Source organism: Ammospiza nelsoni, chromosome 4 (assembly GCF_027579445.1).
Source record: "Ammospiza nelsoni isolate bAmmNel1 chromosome 4, bAmmNel1.pri, whole genome shotgun sequence".
Classification (NCBI taxonomy): domain Eukaryota; kingdom Metazoa; phylum Chordata; class Aves; order Passeriformes; family Passerellidae; genus Ammospiza; species Ammospiza nelsoni.
Genome location: NC_080636.1, coordinates 47,880,560 through 47,892,971, shown reverse-complemented (window position 1 = coordinate 47,892,971; position 12,412 = coordinate 47,880,560).

Sequence of the window (12,412 nt, the reverse complement as noted above, 5' to 3'; positions counted from 1 at the left end):
GGGAGAGACCGTCAAGGATGCGTGAGATACGGGATTTACTAAACCCTCCTGCAACTGAGCAAACGGGTCTCGAAGCTACACGTTCAACCTCTCACCTTGTCCCTCATCACGTTTTGGTCAGAGGCAGCTTTCAGGTTTGAGGGCCGAGGGACAATTTTCTTACTATTACCTGAGAGCTGCAATGAAAAGACAAAAACGATCCTTTGCCATTTAAAAACAAACCCATCTCTTTTTGTTTCCTTTCTGGCACATCAGTCATAAAAACGCCAAGTGCTACATAAGCATTAAACAACTTATTACTGATAGCAGCTGATGGGTAATTCCCAGCAGCTAATCATTCCTGCCCTATTATTTCAACAGATTTGGAGAGTAAAAATTAAGTAAACCCTCTCTTTTTTTTTCTTTTTTTCCTTTGCAAGACAGCTGAGCAAATCTGACAGCAATGTCTCAGGAGAGGGATGCAAATTGTCATATTCTGTAGGGCGACGTGGAGGGTGACAAACAGCTCCACTCCGTGAAGACACAACCCCCAGAAGAGCTCATGCCTTCAGGGACACGCAGCTGTCCAGACCTCTGCTAATTGCCATTAGTTAGTGCCACTTACCTCCCACTCTGTCAACTCACAGAACAGCAGGGTCCAGCCAGCCAGCATTCTGCCCAAGGGTGTGCTCAGAAATATAAGTTCACTGAACAAAACCCAGGACTAAGAAAAAGAGCCCCGTGGGAGCCTCTACGCAGTTATCCTGTTTTCACATCCCTATTTTTACATATTTAACAACTCTATTCATCTTTTTTCCAATAGGCTTTAAGGGTAGGAGTTTAGGGAAGGGAGAAAGACAGAGTTTAGGATAAATTTATTCATGTTTAAGGAGAACCAAAAAATACCTGGTAATACACAGCATCCCAACTTCTTCCCTTCCTAGAGGATCGTCTACTTCCAACTGCAGCACCTCAATGAGAAAATCTCAGCAAACTACATGTGCTCCTCTTCTGATGCAGAAGGCGCAGAGATTCAATCATCCAAAAATGGGAGAAGCTGACTAAATGAGAAAGCTGAAATTAGTGAGGAAAACCTGGTACATTCTGACGAGCCTCCCCCCAAGCCTCCGGAGCGTGCGGGAGCCAGCAGAGAGCGATGTGCTCAGGTGAAGGCAGCAGCTACCTCCGGGTGCAATTCACGGCTCAACAGGGTTTTGTAGAGCCTGCAAAGATGGCTGGCTCGGGTTTGAGGTCATTAGAGGTAAAATATTGCTACCCAGCCAAAGAGCTCTGGGGACCGTGCGCCTCACACGCAGGCAAACCGATTATTTTGAAGCCAAGGACAGTTTTAGTGCTATTGTTCTTAGGGGGTATCACTGTCTGTGATTCCAGGGGAAGCAATGTGACATCCCTGGGATGTTATTTGCAGGGGTGTGTGCACACCAGCTCCTCTGCACAGATAACTCTTGGTTTGGATGCCTGCAGTTCCACCTCTATCGCCGCTGTAAATCTGTGTTGTGATTTAAAGCCCAGCACAGAGCAAGGCTCCCAGCCAGAGGCACAGGCAAAGCACTTGCACAACAAGATTCAGCTCTCCCAAAATTTATAAGGTACAAAAACATTCAATGCAGATACAGGAAGCAGATTTAGGATTTAGATGCTGGAAACTACGGGAAGTCTGGAAGGTGCTGGGGCAGCCTCCTAAACGGAAACCAAGCCATGAAAGCCAAACACAGAAAATTCTCTCGTGAAGGTGATTGCTTTGAAATGCATTAAATAGTAGCTGGGATAGTCCCAGCTGCTATCCCAGCTCCCAGAAAACTGGCATTGAAACACCCCCCCCCCGGAACCAGAGATGATTCACAATCACTTACAGGAACAGGCATGGTCACGTACAACACCCAAGGCAAGAAGCCCTCACGTGTGAAATGCTGTTCCGTATGTCTTTGGGTCAAAACTGAGAAACTGAAGAGGCAGAAAGAGCAGCAAATCTCCAAATTATTTCTCTCTGGGCACTCACATTCTCCTCCCACCCTTTGAGAGGCTTCCAGAGAAACGATTAACCAAATTATTCATCCCCATGCAGTCCCAACCTCTGTCTACAGCCATGCATTGCTTCCTTGGGGGCTGAAACAGCTTTGATTCCAGTGAGCAAATAAATATCCCAAATTTTGAACATCTCTAATTGGATCCCAAGGAGGGCTGTAAACTGTCTGGGTAAGAACTGCACTCCTCACAGTTTCCCCAAGCTGGGAGGCCCCGTTAGAGTGGATGGATAGGTACTACCAGGAAACAAGATGTGTGTTATGTACGATGAGAAAAAGAGCAGGAAATGTTTAATAAGCTATCTAGTGAAAAAAATCCTGAATAATAAATCTCTCCAAAACAAAAATGGAAACAGGCAATTGGATATTCTAGGAGGAGAGAAAGAAGGATAATTCATCATATAAATAATTCATTGCAAGTTTTAGCAGCCGGCGCTGCCGTGCATTTGGTATGGAAGACAGATGACACTGGGGCACGGTGCTTGTGTGTGCGCTTAATTTTGTGTATACACAATTTTTTTGCCGAATTATATGGTTCTCATTGTGGTGCAGATCTGAAGATCTGTTATCAGTAGCCCATTGATTAGCATTTATTACTTGGAAGAGGGTACTGTTATTTTTTAACATCATAAACTGAGGTGCTAACTCAGCCTTACCGATCGATGCTGCCTGATAACCCAGACTGTGATGCATTTTAGTTATGCAGCATCACACAGAGCTCACTCTCCCAGAAGAGGGATGGGCGGGACAGCAGGGGCCTCCAGAGGCATCTTGGAAGCCTCTGGCTTGGGAGCTACTACTGCCTTCCCCAGAGGAGCCACACAGGAGCAGCCGGGTGGAACCTGAGCAGCAACAGCACCCAGGAAGGGCTAAAACCAAATGCTGTGAGCATGGAGATCATGCTCCTACTTCCAGTAGGAATACTGGTGTTGCCTACAGGTTTCATCTGAGGAAGAGGGTTTTTTTTCTGCCCTTAAGGGAGCAGGAGGGTGCTGCCTGAAGCCATGACCTGTGACAGAGGTGACAGACTTGTGGTGCTGGGCAGAGAAGGAACCAGAGCCAACACCTTCCCCTGTGTGCTGCTGCTCCATGAGCACAGCCAGGCACAGAACCCAGCAGGCATGGCTGGCTCCCTGCTAGCCCCAGCCCTGGTTTCTTTTCCTAATAAGAGGCATTTTCCTCCCTCTGTCCTGAGGGAAATCAAAAGCACGTGCAGTGGTTGGCGCACCGCTCGCGACTGAACCCAGCGTTTGTGCTGCGGGATGGAGCGAGGCACCCAACAGCACAGCCCTGTTACACAGCACCACAACACCTCCAGGCTTCACCCAGCTGCAGGGCAAGCTAAAGCACTGCCACTGACCCAAAGAAATTACACATTTGGGCTGCCTTCAACTCATTACTTGCCCATTTTATCCAATTATGTTTTATTTATTAAGCTACTCTGCAAACTCTCCTGGCGTTGACTGTTTTACACCTTCAGTGCATTTTTTAAAATCCTACTGTTTTATGAACTGATTAACAAGACTTACTGCTCCAACAGCACAAAAATACAATACAAATCCAAAATATGGTCCAATTGAATCAAGAATCCAGCATTGGATTTTTCATATCACCATTGGAAAACACCTGCTGATCCAACTGGTTTTAAACACTACTGCAGTACTTGTTTTATTTTGCCAAATACAATATCTTATAAATCAGTTTGAAGATGAACAACTTCACTCTAAAATCCCAAATATGAATGTGAAAAATAATGACAAGCAGAGCTTTCATGCTCCAAGCATTATTTCTTCATCATAACTTCATTCTACTGAGAAAGAAAAACTGTGCTACTTTGCATAATTTAAATAATCTAATCTGCTTTCCAGATAAAATTATTAACAAACCATTGATTTAATCTCAAGTGCCCAACAGACCCCGTAAACTCTGATGCCAAATATCTATTCTTTTAATTAAAACAAATTAATTTAATAAAGATGACTGGTATGGTAATTAGAGCTATTATGAAGTATAGGTTACTTTGATCTAGAACACACAGCCTTTAATTCTTGTGTGAAGGTGTTCCCACAGACACAGCCCAGACTCGAGCTCTTGTTATATTCCTGTCTTCAAAGAAGAATTGTTTCAGACACGTCACTGCAAAGTGTTGGCTCAAGTCACTATTTTCCCACCCCAATTTACACACTCACAGAATGGAGCAACAAGAATCAACTGTTCAAAATATGGCACTTGAAACTAAATGCTAATTTTTTAAATTTTGCTTTGTATTTAATGGTTCACACTCTTACCTTCAGCTCTGCACATGTGTAGGCAAATAGGATATTCTGCTGCTCATAAATCCTTGGTGCAAGAGCAGTAATTGCAGTTTTTAGGGCCAATTTGAAGACTCCATAAGTGAAATGCAAAAGGCAGCAAAACCTAGAAGACTGGAATGGGTTTGAAGAGCTGATTTTGGGTTTGTGTGGTGGCAACTGATCGAGAAGGGTTTACCTTTACTCAAGACAGATAGGGAAGTCTGTGATGTCCTAATTCCTTCCAGGCCACTGAGAAATCCACAGCATCAACCTCCTCTACTTCTCCTTCCTCCCTCCAAGTGAAGACCAGCCTTTGACATCCTCAGCTTCTCCCCTTCTGGTTAACCAGTGGCACCCAGGATTCCCAGGAAATTGGAATATGCAATTTACTGAATAGACAGAAAACACCAAGAAAGAAAGAAAGAGAAAAGGGAAATTATCATTCATTCACCAGTGATACCATTACTGGGAGAACCTGAAACACAGCAGAGCTAAGATTTGATTCTCTGTCATTACTGACAGGGAGCAATGAGAGAACAAACCTTTCTCCTCCGGGAAGCCCCAGGTTCCAACTTTGTCCATTTTCAAGGTCTACACTACAGGCTGTAACAACACAAAGAGAGGTTAAATTAAGCCTGGTGCAACATCTGGCTACCGCAGAATTACAGCCAGCACTCAGAGCACACATCCAGCTCTGTTAAAGCACACATGCTGCTTTTTTCCTACCCAAGTGCATGCAGCAGCACTCAGCAATTAGCAGGGATGTTTTGTGTGCTGGCACTCACCTGCACACAGCAGAGGAGAGCTCCAGGCAGTGACAGGGTGGGATGGCCAGCTACAGAATGGTTCTTCTAAAGGCATTACTGAAGGCAAGCTCATCCTACATGATTCAGAATAAAAGCTCATCTGACTGTTTTTTGTGTCACAAAGTGAGAAATGCCATGGCATGAGGCAGGAGGCCCTACTTGGTGCTGGCTGAAATTAAAGCCTCTTCAGTACGAACACATTTTCTGGTTGGTGGCAGAGCTTAAAATAAATCTGATAGCAAGCGAGTCTAACTCAGCTTCACCTTACCCCCAGGATGTCCCACCAGGATGGGTGGCAGGGGACAGAGGTGTGCTGCAAGGGCTTGTCTGTCCCACCAGGAGGTGACATCGGTGGCATCCATTCCCTGTGGTTTCCATGCAGAACGTGACTCGTGGCCGCCCCAGGCTGTGATGGGTGCCTGCACCACCCGTGCTGCAGATAAGCACTACAACCTCATGGCCACAGTGTTTACACTGCTCCCTCATCTATTGCTGGAGCACTTGGATTGCACAAATAACAAATGGGCTTCTAAAAACATGGTTTTAAAAGCTTTTGAAGCACAAGGCTGAGAAGTGACGTGCACACCAAAATTAGCAGAGCAATGATGTATAGCTGGACCTCTGAATTTGTGGGTTACACCTTTGCAGACTAAGACATGCTTCATTCTGCTTTCTTTGCCACACTCCAAAGTTTTATTAGCTGCCTTTTAGGTAACTAAGTTTAAGGCTGAATACTTTTCCTTTCCGCTCCTCAATGTTCGGGTTTTTTTCTTTTTAGACCACTAAGGAAGTTTTCCACTGCTTTGATTTCACATGGATTTAGTAACTAAGGGGTGCAGTTATTATAATTAAATATGAGAAGCACACTAAGGGACAGATATATTTGAAGGAATGAGTGCTAAAACAGTTCTGCAAAATAAGACAGTGACAAGAAAATTAAAACAGTGAAAGCTCCAAGCACTTCTAGCTGCAAAAACATTTCCTTTTTCCACATCGTTAGCACTGAACATTTCCTGTTACAAGCAAGAGCTTAGGAAGCCAGGCTTGCTCAACACACCCCTGTTACTGAAACAATCCAATAAAAAACAGGTCTATGTCCTATTTTCCAAGCTCCTCGCTGGAGCTCGATCCCTCAAACACGAGCTCCATCTGCTGGGCTTTCCCAAAAAGTCGGAGCATCCATCCAGCCCTCCACGGGGCCAAATACACGCGCCCATGATGGGAATTCCAGCCATTACTTGCTTCAGGGGATTGATTTCGTCCTCGGGGTCAAACCCAGAGGTGCAAACAGTTCCAAGGAACTCAGAGGACCGATCATCCAGCATCAGCCCTTTGCCGCAGAACTGGTCTTGCTTCGGAAACTAAAGCTGCTTCAGTCTCCTGAAAAAAACACCCAACACCCTTTGAGACTTCTCTGGGGGTCCTGTTCAGCCACAGCTCCCTGTACGGAAGGGCAAAGCCTCCCATTGCCAAAAACATGTCTGCAGACGTTTTGGCTACCCAGTGGCATCTCAGATGGCACTGGGTGACTGTTTTTAGATGGCAAAGTGAGCCAGGTGTGACACAAGGCAAAGCAGGGACAGCGCAGAGCTTCATCGATGGGAGACAGCACAGCTCAGGAAGGACAAAGTTCCCAAGTCTGCACTCCAGGATGTTATCACAGTTTTAAATCCTCTCTTATAAAACATGGTGTCTGTGAAAGACATTTTGCTGTGCCTAAGTAGGACATCTCCTCCAGAGATCTATAATTGCTTCCCGTCTCAAGTGAGAAGATGATAAAGCCCAATGCAGCAGATTACAAGTTTATTGTAATAAATTGCATTGGCCAGGAAAGCAAAATTTAAAAACACACAAGATTGAAATGATAGAGAACACAATTATGCAAAGCTTCAGGCCCAACATCTTATGTAACTGCAGGGATTTGTGTCTGCCTCAAGAACAGGGCCTGTGGGAAAGCACGTACCCGGTTTGCCTTCGGAAGCGCTCCTGGTCTGAGCCTCCCCAAAGTGGGCAGGGGAGCAGGATCCATATGGATACAACTTCAGACATGCATGTGGAGGCCACCAGCCCCACTGGTGTGTCTGTTTTCCACAGCACTCACACGTTGTGAGGAGCAAAAGGCACAACAGACACGCTTCTATTGATTTGCCATTCCCTGGTAGCCAAGCACATCTGAGCTATTCAAAGGAAGTTGTTTGCCACTCTGGAGAAGCTGCTTGTTAGAAGGTGGGCAATTAGAAGGAAAAAATGCCAGAAGAAGCTGAGTGTCTGTGTGTGGTCCCCAAGAAAGCCCATGGGACAGCTTGCCTCAAGACATCAAGAAATCTGTACAGAAGAGCAGACTACCAAAGGGCCAAGGAGGAATTGATGGGATACATTTAATTAATCTTTGCTGTCATTTTTACAACTCCAGCTGGAGGAACACAGGGAATCAAGTGAATCAGAGAGCTGGGAAAAGCACCCCCGAACTAAGGCTGGAAATGCTTTTGGGGTGTTACTATTCCAAATGGAATTGTTTGCTTGAAGATAATTATTTTTCTCAGTACCAGCCTTAATTGTACAAGCCTCAATTGTAGCAGCCTTCATTGTACAAGCCAATGAAATATTTTCCAGCCCCAGTTTCTTCTCCCACTTCTCCACACACATTTATTGCCTGTAAATATCCCAACAATCTGTTACACCTACCCCAAGGACAAGTCCCAGAAAATAAGGCCATCCCCTACCTGGCAATATCACCAGTGTTGCTGAGAAAATGGGTCTTCCAGGGCTCCTTTCTAAGATTTGCCAGGGCTGGCTCAGCAAGGAGAAAAGGAAAGCAAGTAGCATTTTAAAACCAGGCAAAAGCCAAGCAGGAAACACACCTCTTAGAAGCCACTGATTTTCCCCATCACCATCAGGATGTTTGAAAGCAGGGTTAGATGCAGCACATTTGTTTTCCAACGGCAGTTTACTCCTCTTAAAGAACAAAGATGGAGCACTAGAGAGAGAGAGATGGCTTTAGCGCCAGGTGCTTCCTTAATACATCCCACTTTTTCAGGGAAGCTAGAGTGGTTCCTCTGTTTAGCCATGAAGATGATGATCATGGCCATGTCGACAAAAATCCTGTTCCCAAATCATCGGAAGACCAGCATCAAAACACTTCAGCCTGGCACCAGCAATGACATTTCAATGTATTGATGTGATCAGCTGGCAGCCCATCAGGTCATTTATCATGCACTAATTCCTAATGTTCTCCTGCTTTATTGACAGTTTTGCAGGTTTCCTCTGGATTGGCCTGGATCTGGATCACAAATGTCCCACAATTTAGGTGCCTGCTCCCTCTAGAGCCAAAGCAGATCCTGCCCAGTGCAAAGCCACACATGCAGTTGTTTGAAGAACTTGAAGGTCCCCAAGGCAGAGATGAGTCTGTACAGCAGTGACTCTATTCTGACACCCTTACTCAGACAAAGTTGCCTCTGATGAAAATGGCCAGGTTGAATTACACCTTCTGAACACACCCAGATTTTTACTGATACACACACAAAGGTGCACGTGGTGTCACTGACAGTCAGTGTGTAACACACATCCCACATTTAGGTGTTATGGCCTGTTCTCCCCCTCAGAAACACCTCCCCAGCCTGCACCCTGCAGAGGCAGGGATGGAGATCAAACAAGTGGCCCTGGCTCACTGAAGCTGGGACTCTAGGGGACAGGTCCCACCTGGCTGAGGTCCTGTCTCTGCATTCTCTGATGTCCACCAAGCCCAGGGGACACTCTGAGATTGCCTTGAGCTAAAAGGTTCCCTGCCTTCCACCTGCCCACCTCTAGGAAGCCAACACCCTTGGAACCTGCTGGTTTTGTATCAAATTTGATATTTCAGTGATGCAAAGTCACTGGGCAGGCCTGGCAGACCCGTGGCCAGCACAGAGCCAGCCCAGCTCCATAAACATTGCTCTGTGGGAAACCAGGCCAAAAGCACAGACCTGCCCTACCGGGGTCCCTTCCCCAGAGCTCCTGCAAGTTTTCTGTTCCCTGGCATGAAGAGTTTGTGCCCTGCAGAAGGAAACCAGCTCTGTGAGGTGAGGAAATGGCCTGGGGAACCTTTTGGGAAGGCAGGTTTCGTGCTGTACTTTCTCTCTGCAAAAGAGAAGTGTTTAAATAGTCGTGAATGGGTTTTCAGACTGGTATAAAATCATGTCATTTTGGACAAATCCTTACTCTCAGCTGTGAGCACTGACCTTCCCCATCCTGGTGAAGGAGGCTGAGGAGAGGAAAGGTGTCCATGCCCATGCCCATTCCAGAGATGCACCAGGAGCCTTTTCACAGCCTGCAGGCAGGGAAGAAACAGTGGTTTAGCTCCAGAGGCCCCTCGTCACCAAAGCAAAACCAGGAGCAGAGCACCAGCACAGTTTTGTGAGCAGGACAGACTGCTTTGGAACCCAATTAAATTCTAGCAGTCAAGTGGGAGTAGTCTTATAAAAGAGTAAATAAAGCCCAGTGGAAACACAACTTCTCCCTCAGCAGAGGATAAACATAAAGACTGCACTGAGAAAGCAAGCAGGGTGGCAGGGAGAGGGCTCTGCCAGCCCTGAGTGCAGCAACTCCAACATATTCCACAAGCAAAGCTGCTCAGCCTGGGAAGACTTGAAAAATCAGACCCTGGTGAAGTCTCAACTCCAGGCTGAAGATAAACCCTCATTTTCTCTCACTACAACACTTTACCCTGGGGACACTAACTCTTGTTATGTGGCCAGGTTAAAAGTTTTAGCAACCTTGCTAAACCTCTAGGACATTCCTCTCCTGGAGGGAAGAGCACATGTAGGGACATATTTAACTCTTACACTCAAACCTTCAGAAATGAACACTTAGTTTTCTATGTATATAATAGAAATACAAATATGCAAGTGCACACAAGAGCACAGGCTGTGCAAAAACATCAGGCCCTGGACCACCTGGAAGAGCCTGAGTTTTCCACACAGGTTTTTCCTACAGAGCAAGGAAAATCCATGCAGTTCAGCAAAGCCAGACTCGCTCTGGGCTCTGCGGAGCCCTCCCTCTGGGGACTTCAGAGGCAGAATGTCTGCACAATTTCAGGGGCTAATACGTCAAAGCTTAAAGCAGCCTGAAGAATTTAATGGGGATTTAGATGCCTGCAACTGCAATGTAGTATTTTTGAGAGCAATTGAGTGAGATGAATGGCATCTGCTCAGGAGTTCTGAAACACCCTGCCAGTGTCACACCCTGCCAGCACACACAAATCAAGGGGCAATGCCTGCATCGTTTTCTTCTCAGAAGAAGGAAGGCTGACACTTGTCATAAGCTGAAGTTGCTCCAAACCAAAATGAAACACTGCTTATAAACAGTAGTGGTGTTTCCATACAGAAACTAAACAAATTTGGGCAGATGAATATGAACAAACCAAACAAGGAACTCATAAGGGATATTCCTTATTAATATCCTCTCCCTTCCTGGTACTACTCAGGTTTTTTGTTTGCATTTCCCACATCTCTTATCTTTGCTTTCAGACACAGAAAGCCACACAGCATGCCATAGCTTGACTGTTTGCATTCATCAAAGTGAAAATGCCTATTAATAAGAATTCAATTATTTGGAAAACAGTTCCTGGCAGCACAGCAGCACCTAAGTCCCTTTCCAATGGGAACTTGACTTTCTGCAAATCTCATTTGACTAAAAAAACCCCAAAATAAATTAGAAATAGATGGTCTGCTCTGACTCCAAAGTGAAGGGCTGCAAAGAAATGAGCATGAAAAGCAGAACCTGTCACAAGCATCTGTGGAACAGCAGGAAGTTATGGCCAGCTTGTGACAGTAGCACTAAGACTCCACATGGGAATACTATTAAATTAACAGCACATTGAGATTAATTGCCCTTTTTTTTTCCTGAGGATTTTAATTTTTTTTTTCAGTTGCCCAACAGGTATCTTGTAATGCAGTGGGTTTGATTTGGTGGGGAGGTTTTCTGGTTTTGCAGCTCTTTCTGAGCTGTGTTTCCAAGTCCTGTGTTATTAATTTATCACCCAGGAATAGAAAAGCAGCTCCAGTGCTCTGACCCAACCACACCCAAATCCTCAGGGAAGTCACATGTCTCTTCAGAAATCATGGGCAGTGAGATAACAACATCACACACACTTTTTGAATTTTAATTATCACTATTAAGGATTAGGAACCCTGTGAGCAACCAATTTAGCTGGCATTACTAAGCCAGAGTCAAGCCTGCTTTTAGTTAACGGTAATGCAATATTCATGCCTCAAACCTGATTTTAGTGAGTTCCCTTCCCTTCTGGAGCAAGTACATCACTGGAGGCTCCAAGTCCCCTCTTTGGCATCCGCACCCTCACTTAATTCTTGACCACAGGGGAATTTTAACGGGGAATTAACTAATCCCTCTCTTGCTACTGCAAACATAAGAGAGAACTGTTATTCCAGTTCAGGAGAGATCAGCTTTTCTCCTGTTAAGCTATTCTTTCCTAAAAGAAAGCTGGAAATATGGGGAGATTGACTGCCCCTCCAAAGCTGCTTTAGTGTCTGAACAGGTCACTTACACAGAAAGAATTTTCTTTTAAATATCCTAGTGTTGATAACTGTGTTTTTCTGCTATCATTGCTAACCCCCTCCATTCCATAATTAGGATTGTTTCTCCTGACATTATTTCTACAGATTCCATGCTGCGGCATGACTATAAAAGACAGGCTGCAAATCTGGCACTGAGGAGAAAGAGGAAAAAAGAATAGGAATTGCAAAAAGAGCAACTCTCATTTTAACCTTCAGAAAAGCACAGTTTTCCCTAACTTTTAGCATAGGGAAATATTCTGACTGGTGCCCAACCTTAACTGAGAGTTTTAAGTTACTGCTATATATAATCAAAGCTGGAACTGGTTTGGTGAATGACTTGCAAAGAGTCTCTGCATGTGCCAGCCCTGCAGGGTAATGTCCTTGTTTAAATGGATTAACGTGGGATTAACATGACCAACAGCTGACACACAGGATGCCTAAACACAGCAAGGCACAACAGGAAAGCTCCCTCCAAGAAAATTAAAACATCTCCCTCTCTTCTCCCAGCTAAACCAAGCAACAAAACGAAAGGAACCACCCAGGTAACAAAAAGGCCAATGAAGGAGGTTTGCCATGTGCCAGAGCTGTCACTTCTCTCTCAGCCAGGTCATGTGCTAGCAACACCAGCAGCACACATCCTGCTCTGCTCCACAAGACTTCCCTTCTCCAAATCCTTTCCCTTGGCCCTGGGAAGAGCCTCAGACCCTTCCTTGGGCTGCTATCTCCCATTTAGACCA